Below are 12,953 nucleotides of genomic sequence, written 5' to 3' on the forward strand. Positions count from 1 at the left end.
TCTCCCTTCTGTCTCATGTGTGTTCTGTGTGGCGCTCAGGCATCAGACTGAGCTTTCTCACCAGCCCTTGGCTTAACTTTTTTTTAAAAATGAAACTCAAGAATCCAACTCAAACAGCACTTTTTTAAAAAATCAAACATTCTAACACAAATTAAGGATGTCCTAACTTGATATCTATATGCTGAGGAGCAGATGTCAGGAAAATATAAAATGTCTTATAGGACAGGCATGGGGGCACACACCTTTGATTCCAGCACACAGGAGGCCGAGGCAGATCTCTGTGACTTTGAGATCAGCCTGGTCATCAAAGAAGTTCCAGACCAGCCAGGGCTTCTCAGTGGGTATCTGTCTTACAAAAAGAACATGTCTTAAACTGTTATGTTTATGTAAAGGCAAAAAACTTTCTGTGTCCCGTAGGTCACTGCCATTCACAACACACACACTAACCTCACCCCTGAGCCTCAGATCTCAGACAGCATTTGTTGGCTTTTCATGGTTTCGTGGTTTGAACGCTGGAAATTGCTCATAGCTGTGTGCTCACAACCAAGGTTGCAGCACTAGCAGAAACTCCTGGGGTTCAACGTGTATTTGATATTTAGTAATTTCAGTTGCTACATTCAGAAATCTGTTACTGTGGCCAGCATTTTCACACAAAGCCCCATATTTACTTATGCAAGCTCCTATGGGGTTGCAACCCACCATTTAAGAAGGTTTGACAGAAGACAAAAGACAATTAGAACTGTAGTTACCCCAGAAGCTTTACTCTGATATTAGCCTTCCACCAAGACACTTGGCTCTGCCAATATCTTGCTTGAATGACAAACCACAAAAGAACTTTCCCATACTGTGTTCAAGGCTGTGTAACCGGGGATAGAACATGTTTCACCACATGCATAGTGCTGTAGAAACATCAGCCTGAATCTTCTTGTGGTGAATCACACAGATATTACCTGGGATTATCAGTTGAAAAGAGACCCATGGAAAGCCAATCACACGACTTAATGCAATTCCATAGTGATTTACCACTAATCAGGACTAAACATGCCCAGTGCACAAACCCATCAATGTCAGAACTGAGAAAAAAATTCTCTAAGCATTGCTTTGTATACGATAGGAACAGCAGGCCACCATATATAAGCCTTACATTTTGTTTGCTGTGAATTAATAGGCCCGATTCTGGCTGTCAGGTATCCCCATAGTATACACTATAGATACAACAACCCTAAAGCCAGCCACACTGCAGCTGTCCTTCCTCCGTGGAGGGTATACAAGACCTCTCTAAGAAGCTCCGAGGACTTTAATTGGCCTCACTGGTGAAGGCCAAAGAGACATCCCAAAGGCTAACCCTGAGCCTGATTGAGTTGGAGATACTGGGGTCAACATTGGTCCATATCTACAGGAAAGGGTTGAGAGACCAGGGCAGATAGACCGGCTTCAGCTACCAGTGATCGTGTTTGGAGAAATCCCCACCTCAGGGTGTGTTCATTTGTTACTCTATGCCTCTGGGTTGGAATAATCAAAATACCCATGACTTGTGAAGATTAGCTGATGTATACTGAAACCCTCAGAACAGCAGACTGTAGAACATCTTCCTTACTCCTACACGCCTTGATTCCTCCCTACACATCTCTCTGGATGAAGGGCTCTCCTCTGTCTCCTGGGTGACAGCATCCAAAGGCTTTCATGAAAGAAACTCTCTATCATTTAAAGTTCGTCCTCCTCAACCTTGACATCTGGTTCCGCATCCCTGTGTGTAGCTTAAGAAGGGGTTCCAAACAGGGCAGCAAGAACGGCTAACTGTCCCTGTCTATGTTTCTCGTGGAGCCCTACAGCCATTGTGAGCAGGCCTGGGGAGGCTTTTCCTGCTAATGGTGAAGTAAATGATACATTAAATTGGGTACAGGCCACCTTCAGGTAAAGATGAAAAGAGGCTGAGACCGGTCTGATCCAGGGGAAGCAGTTTCTCTCAGGGTGTGTTTTCAACTGCATTTTTCTTTTCGCTTTAAATAGCGCAGGTGAAAAGGACTTTCTGAGTGTAACCCCATGAACCAGCCAAGCTGCAGCGTCACTTTCCTGCCACAGGAAAAGAAGGGAGGTAGGGCTGTGCAAGAGTGTGCCTCAGCTCTCAACATTCCTCTCTCAAGCACTCCCTCCCCCTTTGCAAAGACAGGAAATCAAGTACAAGGAAGGCACTGCTATTTCACCCAAACTTCAAAGGACAAGTCCAGGTCTCGAGATTAGTTTCTAGAACATTCCAGTAATGTCTAGTTACAATTTTAATTAGGATAGGTTTTGCAAAAGTGAGCTCTGCTATGGTCATGGCCTAGAGACAGTTACTTATTGTATACAGCTGAGGAGGACCAAGGAGAGGCTTTAAGAAGATGTGCGGTTCAGTTTTTCCAAAGGGTCAAAGGGAAAATGATGTCACAATAAAGGGCAGAGAGGTTTGGCCCTCAAGGTTGTGGGAGAGAACCTATCTGATCAGATGCAAATTGCTCCAAAGTTTGGCTGTCAATCACAGCAGAATAAGGAGACTATTATATTTAACTGTCTGTTGCATACATAGACAACCAGAGCATTTTACATAATGTTGATCACTTTCTTACTACTCTGTGATATTAGAAAAAAGTGGTTACGGTATATTTCTATCCTCTAGATACAAAGAGCATGGATAGATGACATTTATTTTTTCCTTCTTTTAAAAATTCGAGATAGGTTCTTGCTGTATGCCTCAGGCTGGCCTTGAACTTTAAATAATCCTGCATCAACATCTTGAGTTTGTAGTCACACGCTACCATGTCCTGCTAGGAAATTTCTTTAAAATAATTGTTTAAAAAGCCTTTCTTTAGATATGCTAGTGATAGAGATCAGGGGTTTTAGAACTATATATTATATACTATGGGACTAAACCATAAAATATGAATATTGACTATTATAAGTTTACATCCTTCGTATAAAATGGCAAAGCAGGTTTAGGGGTCTCTTTAAGTTGTTTTGTGTACCGGGGTGCATTTGTGTGGAGGCCATGAGGCAGCCTTGAGTGCTGCTTCTCAGTTGCCCCCTACCTTCTTTTGAAGTAGGTCTTTCATTGGCCTGGAATTTGACAGCGAGGCAAGCCTCGCTGGCCACCAAGCCCCACAGGCCTACCTCTCTCCAGCCCTCCAGCCCTGGAATGTCAAAGGGTATCTATCCTACTATATCCAGCGTTTGGGGTCGGTTGTTAAACTGGGGTCTTCATGCTACAAGGGAAACACTTTTATGACTGAATCACCTCCTTAGCGCCAGAGCACAGTTTAAATTCAGAAGGGTCACCAAACCCCTCTTGTGTACAATCCCTATCCACAGTAGTTAAGGGCAGCAGCAAGCCGCAGAGCCATTGCACGGCATTGCCTCAGACTTCAGCCAACAGCACACACTCGTGGCATGTCCCTGCCTGTCCCTGTGCCCACCTCACCCCACACTGCACAAGACATTAAGCCAGCCCGGCTGGCCAAGTGACAGGAGCCCAGCAGTTGCTTCACCAGCAGCCAATAGGAATGCCACAAGGGACAAAGGAAGAGCTCTTTGGGGAAGGAAGGAAGGCGTGGTTTTAAGGTATGCTGCTAGGCAGCAGGGTGAGGAGAGGCGGGGACTCCCAGAGGTCTACTGGAGGAACAAGGGAAGGCGGTAGTAAGTTGGTGGCATGTCAGTGATGCTTACCTTTTAATAACAGCCCGACTTGTGTCCTTTCTCCTGCAGAACATCACGCGTGAAAAGATGCCTCTAAGCCCCTCGCTCCTTGCTTGTCTTGCAGACTATGGCATTTTCCTATTTGTTTGGGTTTTTTTATTCCCTTCAAAAATGCTATATTATTTTACCCTACACAAATTGCTTTCCATAAATCCATGGTGGTGGGGGGAGAGTCTTGAAGCCATATCATAAACATGACACATCTGTTTCTAATAATCAAAGAAGTATAATAAAACCTTTACATTGGAGGAATGGCCAAAGTTTCATCCTAAAGGCAAATTATATCCATCTGGTCCCAAGAGAGCTGGCTTTTGCATTAAGGAATATTTGTTGCTTGGGTGATTGGAGAGTGGGAGTAGGGGAGAGGGGAAGTTGTTAGTCCCAACACTTAGCGCTAAGTGGAGTTCATTTCTAAAATTGAAGCTTCCAGAAACTGGTGACTAATCTTCCTTCGTGGTGTGATATTATGTCACCAGATCTGCTGAGCCGAAAGCACAATAAAAGTAATCCTCACTTCTGCAAATGTTGGTGATGTGGCCCTCACAGATGTGCTGAAGGGGAACTGCTCCTGCCGGGTAGAGTTCAGGAGCCAGGGCTGAGGCAGCTGGTGAATTTCCGGTCCACATATCACTCCAAGTCTCCATGATGTGCGGAGTCCTAGAATGGCCTTCCAACTCGGACTTCCCTTGCTCCAATGTGAGCACTTCTGCACAGTATCTCAATATTTCTAGCCAGGCTGGCAACTTACTGACTATGCAGGCAACGACAGAGGACAGGGAGGAAGGCAGCGGAAGGATTGGGTAAGAAAAAGGGCTGGCGTTGGGAGGCATGTGTCCTGAGATTTCAGTCTTGCAGTAGCTACCCACCTGCTGGTATAAAAAGGAACCACTTGTGTCAAACGGAGAGGCCTGATCACAGGCTGTATCTGGGCTCCAATCTAAAGAACTCACCAGCTTTTTCAGTATGGCACACTGATGCAATTGTCCAGAGTCTATGCTGAAATTATTCCTAATGTTCCCTAATGGTTTCCAAAAAGAAGGTGACAGGCGAAGGAAATTTAGAGTCAATATAAATTAATGACTTAAGTCTCTCACTGGCAGACTAAAGACTTAGTCTTCACACATCTAGTCCACTGTGGCTGGTCGTGGCCTTAATGGGCTATGAAAGCTATCTTCTGTTCAATCTGATCGCATGCCTATGGAATCCACAGCCAGCCCCTCGAAACTCCAGAAAGGAGATTCTGATTGATCAAGCTTCAGCACCAAGCATCCTAACTAGGGAAGAAGGCGTGATGCCTTGGCCAGTATACAATAGAGTTACTGTCACAAAAAAACTCAAAGATATTCACTGGGACGGTACTCTCAAAAACCTGTTGCCATGTTTATTTGGAAGTGTCTAGGATTCGTCCCTCCAGCAGGTGAGCCCCTCCCACTAGGATAGCAGGGAGCACAGCCATAGCTGCCCATATAGCTGTTGTGTGAATGGACCAGGCAGGCCCCACGCGTTACCGGGGAGCTCTGTTATGGGAAGCTAAGTCAGCAGAGCCTGCGGCTCATTAAATCTCATACTGCAGAGACGCCACCAAAGTTCACTCTTACGTCAGTGGAATCTCAGAATTGAACAGGAGCCCTGGGAGGCCCAGCAGCAGCAGAAAGGTAAGGAAGGCCAATCAGCCCACACTGTGGGGTTTCACTGAAAACCATCAAACAGCCTTCGGTTTTAAATAGCTCAGTTAGCTTCATACACAATCATTTACCAAAGTCTTCAGCTTGTGTCTGAATGCCATGAAAGAACATCTCTTTTTCCTTGACACGGTGTGTGTGTGTGTGTGTGTGTGTGTGTGTGTGTGTGTGTGTGTGTAGTACCAAGGGTTGAGCCCAGATTCTCTTGTATGTTGGGTCATTCTTCAACACTGAGGTGTAGTCTTAGCCAAGGTCACACATGTTCAGATGAAAGGCAGGAATCTGGGATTTCCCATCTCACATTTACCTGCCCTCTACTGTTTATGGATGCCCATTTCTGTGTTTCCTTGCTATTGGGCATTTCTCTAAATCCTCATGGGGTGAGGGAGCATGGCCACCTCATTTCCTGTTACTGTTTTGTCGCTATCTTGCAATGCCTCCCCACAGAAAATAGCAAACACATCCTTCTTTAAAACCATTGCTTTCTCTTTGACTCCATTGTAAATAAATGTGACTGACAGCCAAATGCTAACTCCATGCCAGGCTCTTTTCAATGTATCTGGGTTTTGCCCCTTTTCTTTTCTTGTCTTGGTTGTTTTGTCTTGTTTTTCCTTGAGTACTCATCACCAATAAGATGTACAGAGAAAGGGCAGTAGTGAGGAAAGACAGGCTATCTAGTGGAATCACTTAACTAGTTTAGTCAGCCCATCCATACCATTTGGTAAGAAGCCTCCTGCATCAGGACCACATGACAACTTTTGGAGACCCAGGCACTGTTGCAGCATTTCTCCTCTAGAACTGTTTAAAGCTTCCGTTTTACAACTGCGCTGGTATGAAGATGAATGTAAACTGGGCCAAACTCAATATCCCATATTCACTGCAAATGGATTCAGTGGCATGACTTTAAGAGGAATTAAAACTAAAACGTTTAAATTTGCGTGGGTTTCTCAGATATGGTGCCTGCAGAGCCTCATGGAGAAGCTGGCCTTGCTTTGGGGGTCACTAGTATAGCTGGCCTTGCTTTGGGGTCCCCATTCAGACAAGGCCTCCCTCTGTCTTCTTCCAGAGCAAAGAGCTGGCTGACCCTATGCTTTCTGGTTCAACACCTCCCCCAGGAGAGACCTCTCTTCCCCAGGTCTGATAAAAACTAACACACTAAGACCCAAAGGGGAGAAATTCCCACCTACATTCATAGCCCCACTCCCAGCCTGGACTCACCAGTACCTGTTCTGTGGCTAAGCTTTAAGGCAATTATTCCCAACCCATTATAACTCTCCTCTTGTTTATGTAAAGACCCCAATTAGGCCAGAAATAGAATTTAGCACTGCAAACATTGTTTTAAAAAAAATGTTAAGACATTTAGACCAGTGTTCCCATTCATTATTCTCTTTGGAAACCTAATATTAGTAACAGCATGTGCCGAAGACCTGGACCATGAATTAATAATGAAACAGTTGTACTGCAAAACATGTGAGCACCTCGTTACTCTATTTGGCAGGCACCTGTCGGGATGGGAGTTCACCCTGGCTTACACGGCACTTCCTATGATCACTGTATTTCCATGGGATTTCCTGCAGGGAGAGAGACAACCGAGCATGTGTCTCCCACTCATGCTCAGCTGCCGTAGATCAGATGCAGGTCCCCGGGGAGTGCTCCAGCCCCAACCTTTTCTTCTCCAAAGGTTTGACTCTTCACAAGCTTAGACAGTTTAGTATGCGTGGCGTCACCCGTTTCTCCATAGGATTCACTCTAGCACAGGCCTTTAACGGTCTATAAAGACCACGGGAAAAACTTGTATCCTTGAACCATCTCTAGCTAGCAGTGGAGAACCGTTGAGAACAGTTTGTAGGTTCTGTCAGACATGGGGCGGGATTCTCTCACCACGGCCCTGGAATAAAAGGTGCTTGGTCTTGAGCGCTGCATATCTCTTTTTTTGAACCTCAGTTTGATCACCTGTAATGGAGCACTGGGTAGTCATCTCTCTGGCCCACAAGGATGAGCACTGATAGGGTGGGGCAACTCCCACAGTGCTGGGGCAACTCTCCCAGTGCTGGATGAATGGAGTCACCATAGTTACACATTCCGCCCCCCCCACACACACACCCTCATCATCTTCTTTGTGCTTCTGCCTCGTAATATAATCATTAGCTCATACTAAGGTTTGTCGTGTAAACCACGGGATGTTTGTTACCTGTAGTCCTTTCATCTACAAAGCCGGCCACTTTGTTTTCCTTGGCCTGGTTTTTTACAGGAGCAGTTTGCGCCCGACTTTCCTCCCTCCACGGAACTTGAGGCCCACTCAGTTTTCAAACGGGCTTCGCCCTTCGGATGGGTTCTCCTCTCCAGAGAACTCCGGACAAATTCTTAGTACTAATGCTCGCAACACTTATGGTAGCAATCAAGACAAACGTCAACCCGTTTGTGAAACAAATGCATGTACACAGGTTTCCTGAGGGGTTCTATGTGTGGAACTGCACTTTTGATAATGAAATGGTTTATTTCTTGCAACCCAACTCACTCACCTGTCCCTTGAAGACTGGGTTTTCTGTGGCTTCCTGCACATTTTTAAGGCCTTTCTACATCTGCACAAAACAAGCAGTTGTTGTCATCACCATTCTTGTCCTGTGAAACTTTAGCCAGGTGATAGAGTTACAAATTCCGTTTCTCTAAGCAAAGCCCAGACTCTCAGCCCTACACTGGGAAAAGTGCGTCCAGGGGTCCACAAACCTTTGGAGTTTCATAAATTTAGACATTTATGAAATGTATCATATGTATCTTTTAGACTAAAAAAAGAAAAAAACCAAAAAACAAAAAAATCAACCCCTACCAAGTTATTCACAACCAATCAAGCAAAATAAAGAGTACACGTTAGAATCCCCCCTCTGCCCTTGAAAACCAGTCGATCGCAACGGACCAGTTTTTGTTTTGGTTTGTTTTCTTAGTTATTGCGTAACGCGGTGCAGTATGTAGTACAGGAAATAATTTAGCCCACGCACCTGCACAGAAAACCCACATCAACGAGTTTCCTTCGGCAGTCAGGCTGGGGAACCAAACGCTAAGCCTGAAAGCAAACGTGAAATCAAATACGAAAATTGCCCAGCAGCCCTTCAGGAGTCAGCTAACCAGAGGCCCCGCTGAAACCCCATCCGGCAGGTAGAGTTTCAGACGCATTTTGATGTTTTGGTCACCTGACCCAAGCTCTTCAGCCCAATTGGCCCCCAAATTCCCAGGGCAGGTAATGAGGTAACCAGAGTGTGTGGGAACGAGAGGATGAGGCAGATACAACTTTCCCCGTCATTCATTAGACTGTCTACTAATTCTGCTTGTTTCTTGGTTTGACGTCTGCTTATCAGGAAATTTGAACTTCTTAAAGAAACGGAATGACTTTATCTACACCTGGGACAGAATTTAGTAACATTTGTGTAAAATTAAACCACTGTAACAGAAAATAGTAATTTGGGAGATTAAATTATTTATGTGTTAATTTAACAACCAATATATTTTAATGCATTTACGTTTTGTTTTTCTCACTTATTAAATATCATTTGTAATGTCACGCTATCATCTTTGGGTTGCTTAAAATGTCATCGAAATTAATGTGCTGACTTCTCCATGATTTTTCTAATCCTTCTTAATCTCACAGGGATTTTGTCCAAACAAAATAAATGTTTATACACATGGCATTTGTGACTATGGGAACTTTTGGCCTTTAAAACACTGACTCTGGAGGCAGAGACAACCAAGAGGAGAAATTCGCCTTGTTTAACAAGAATAAACAAAACCAGCTTGGCTGGCAACCCTTGGTATAACCTAGCCTAGTGGGGGAGGCACAGAGAGCGTGCGCGTACATTCAGCCAGACTCCTGTAAGAAAACAAGCAGATTTGGGTTTCCTGGCAAAACCGGGAGCTCAAACGTCACAGCAGGGATTTTTTCCTTAATTTCATGTAACTAATTCCAAACATGAACAACACTATCTAACGTGTTAGCATACATGTATAACAACTTTTGCAACTAATAATGCTACTCTTTTATGTTCCCGACTTGAGCCTGACAAGCCTTACTGACAGCTTGACAACTGACAGGAAATAGAACTGGTCTGCAAACTTCAGAACAAACTCTGATTTCTCTCTCTCTCTCTCTCTCTCTCTCTCTCTTTCTCTCTCTCTCTCTCTCTCTCTCTCTCTCTCTCTCTCTCTCTCTCTTAAGTCAATCGATGCAGTGCTGCGGCACTCCCTGAGCTGCTGAAAGTACTTCCCTCTCTCGAAATACACCACATAATTATCAAACACAACTTTGTAAAGCAGGGGGTGGGGGGAGGATGGGGGTGGGGAGAACTGAGGGAGTAGGGGGGAATGGGAGGGGAACGGGGAGGGGGGTCGGGGTGTGTAACAACTTTGTCATTTCCAAAGTGTATGGAGTGCCAAACAACATGCAAAAGACACGGTGCTAGAGATCTCTTAAACCAGTTGGGGACCGTATCAAGCATGAATGGGTGTGGGACTGGTGTACGCTATCTGTGGGAAGCACACAGCCACGTTCACACATGTTATTCCGGAAGCAGGCATGAGAGAGGTGAGGCAGCCCTGGAGGTTGTGTTCTGTAGTGACTGATGAGAAATAAATCCACCTTGGATACATTATTTCATGACCCCAGCACACACACACACACACACACACACACACACACACACACACATCTGAGGGCTGCCCTTAAGCCCCCCTCAAGACACAGGTCCAGTTCAAGATAAGCAATTTCAATATGAAAAGCTTCTAAAACACAGATAAAAATGATTTAGGTCTTCCAGGTGTGCCATAATTCTTGGCAGGGGAAAGAAAAAGTTCGCTCTGGGTGTGTAATCTCTTAAAGAAATTTGTTGTCAGGGCTGGATAAAACCATCACGTTAGAAAAATAGAAGCTCGGCAGCAAACAAAGTGTGAGGTGTGCGACTGTGGAAACTCTCTGCTTCGTGCCGAAGTTAGGGCATAAAAGTAAAACTCCCTTTTACTTATGTAAACACTGCTGGATTTGGGCATTATTTCAAAAGAGGTACAGCTAAGCATGCGGGAGCCTATAGGAAGACGACAGACTCTTGGTGGGAGGTTTGGGGTGAGGTTCTAGTGCCAAGTCAGACTCTAATGCCCAGACAAAGGAAGAAAGGAGATGCATTTTATAGCTTACAGATTTTTTTCTTTCTGCCCCCCCCCCCACCTCTTAAGGCAGCAGACCGACCAAATAACTCAATCAACAACAACAAAATTGAGATGGGCCATGCAGTGGAAAATGTTATAACAACTTGAATAACGAAGAGCCCCCCCCCCGAAAGGAGTGGGAGTGTAGGCAAAGGGGGAGGGGCCCATGTTATGGAATATTTAAACGCTGTAATTCGATGCACATTTATTAATTGGCTGCTTCTTAAGACAGCCTTATTTATGGCAGGTTTAGGAACAATATAACATGTACAGAACTCTCAGGGACTGTTTTGCTTTCCATATGTCCGGATGAAATGAACATCGCATCTAATAGTGGTCCTCCCTGCTCTTGAAGTGTCTGCCAGTACCACATCCCTTGGGAGCTGTTACCACCAAATTAATATCCTGTGGGTCACTTAATTCAAAACGCCACATTATAGAGGCATTATGTGATTAGATGTACTGCTTTTACAAGGCGGTTGACGGGGGGGGGGGGGGTGTGCTTTGCCTCTGTTCCAGAAAGGATGGTGGGGCTCATGTGCATAGACCTCCAAGCCAGAGGAGTCTCTGAGAGGCCAATGACAGCACAGACACATGTCTAAAAAATGTGACCCCTATTCTCTGTCAGAAGCTGCCTTTACAAGATCAACCAGGGTGACTGGCTTGGTAAGAAGCAGACCTGAGCAGCTGGTAGGGAGTAGCCGCTCTGAAGGGAGGTGTTCTGTATCCCCATCAGTCCGGCTTGTCACCAAATGATCACAGTAACACAGGGCTGTGGAATGCTCCAGTGTCTTGGTGAGTCAGCGCGGGCAGCTTGTGCAGAGCCATGCTGTGACAGTACTGCCCTACGAAAACTAGGATCTACCAGCCAGAAAAGACCGGGGCCGTGAATTAGAAATGTGTTCTTTAGTCTCCTCCCAGACAGTGGGAAGTAGGTTTTGTTGGTGTCTGAGGTTCTGAAGGCATCTGGAAACAGAACACCAAGTATTTCTTGCAGGAGACTCAGATGGTGTCAAGCGCAGCGATCACAGGCAGTATGGAAGCATTGCTCCTCCTTGCGCTCTACTCTTGAGTCTCGGTGTTGGGGGGTGGGGGATAATTCACTTACACGTCTGTCAGGTGACATCCAAAGAGGTGGCAGGCTGCCCTCAAGAGAGCAAATCTTGAGAGCATCTCGGAGGGACACTAAGGGCTGGCCATCCTTGAGTAAGACTATGGGGGTATCTCTGATTACATTCCCAATCAAGTAAAAAAGACGTCTCCCATTATTACAGAAACCCTGTGATAGTTATTTTTGTTTCTTGCTGTTTTATCCCTGTGTAAATATTACAACGCTGAGCTTTCTTAAGAGAAAAGTATTTCTGTTCAGCCATCCTGACTGCCGTTGGACACTGTCCCTACAAAGCAGATCGGCCATGAGCTACAGTCTACACATAGAAGCAAAAGAACTTGTGGGGGTGGAGTGGGCAAAGAAGTGGGAGCAGAATTGCTGTGTCATTCTAGACCGTTCCTCAGGAGGCATCAATCCATTAAATTCTTGAACACCTCCTTAAAACGTCATCAAATTTTTACTCTTCGGGAGAGAGTGGAGTTTTACAGAAGAGAGGCATTCTGAGGAGTTGCTTTGGGAAGCGCTGCTTACAGGTTTAAGTAGACAGGGTCTCCGGTCTGCCTCTCCAGGGTTGTTCATGACTTCATTCCTCGGCCTAAGAAAGCCTGTAGTAAGGAGCCTAGGACTGTGTTCTTCCAATCCTGCATTGCCAGTTTCTGAAGTGCCAGGATTCTCAATCTCAGCTCTGTGTGTGTGTGTGTGTGTGTGTGTGTGTGTGTGTGTGTGTGTGTGTGTGTGTGTGTGTGTAAAGTGCAATTTAATGGGATTCTAATATTTCCCCAAAGATTAATAATTAGTGAAACAAATTTAAGTTTCTTGCATTTGTGCCCTGAAACTGGTGACCAGTGGAGACAACTTCTGACTAGGATTAACAAGATGCTGGGATGTCAAGAGCTACTCAGAAGATCTCAGGGCTTCTCCTGCCGCCCTGTCTGAAAGATCATGATGCTATGTCACCTGAGATCCCCAAGGCTGAGGAGAAGAACTGCGTTCAGGAATCCGAACATGAAGCACCATGACTGACTGAGGAGATGCAGGGGATGCAAAACTGACAACAAGGCAGAGGGCGAAGGTGGAAACTCTGTACTGTGAACTTCTGAGCTGGGCTGACGGCCAAAGTCTGACTGTGAAGTTGATCCTAAAATAAAACTATTTGAACGGATAATATCCATTAAAAAAAACCTTCACAATAATCATACTCCTCTATTTACGGGCATTCCCAAAAAGCCACAGAGCACTGA

At 45.2% G+C, this 12,953-nt stretch overlaps 1 long non-coding RNA gene across 1 annotated transcript; it reads right to left on the reverse strand.

The window, feature by feature from the left end:
- Nucleotides 1–5,882: 5,882 nt before the first annotated feature.
- On the reverse strand, nucleotides 5,883–8,559 carry LOC147996216 (uncharacterized). Its single transcript, XR_015671592.1, has 3 exons — nucleotides 8,408–8,559; nucleotides 7,934–7,993; nucleotides 5,883–7,299 (listed from the first exon to the last, which is right to left on the reverse strand). It is a non-coding gene; the product is annotated as an uncharacterized LOC147996216 (long non-coding RNA).
- Nucleotides 8,560–12,953: the final 4,394 nt, after the last annotated feature.

The sequence above is a fragment of the Rattus norvegicus genome, chromosome 2 (assembly GCF_021556685.1).
Source record: "Rattus norvegicus strain SHRSP/BbbUtx chromosome 2, alternate assembly SHRSP_T2T, whole genome shotgun sequence".
In the NCBI taxonomy this organism is placed as follows: domain Eukaryota; kingdom Metazoa; phylum Chordata; class Mammalia; order Rodentia; family Muridae; genus Rattus; species Rattus norvegicus.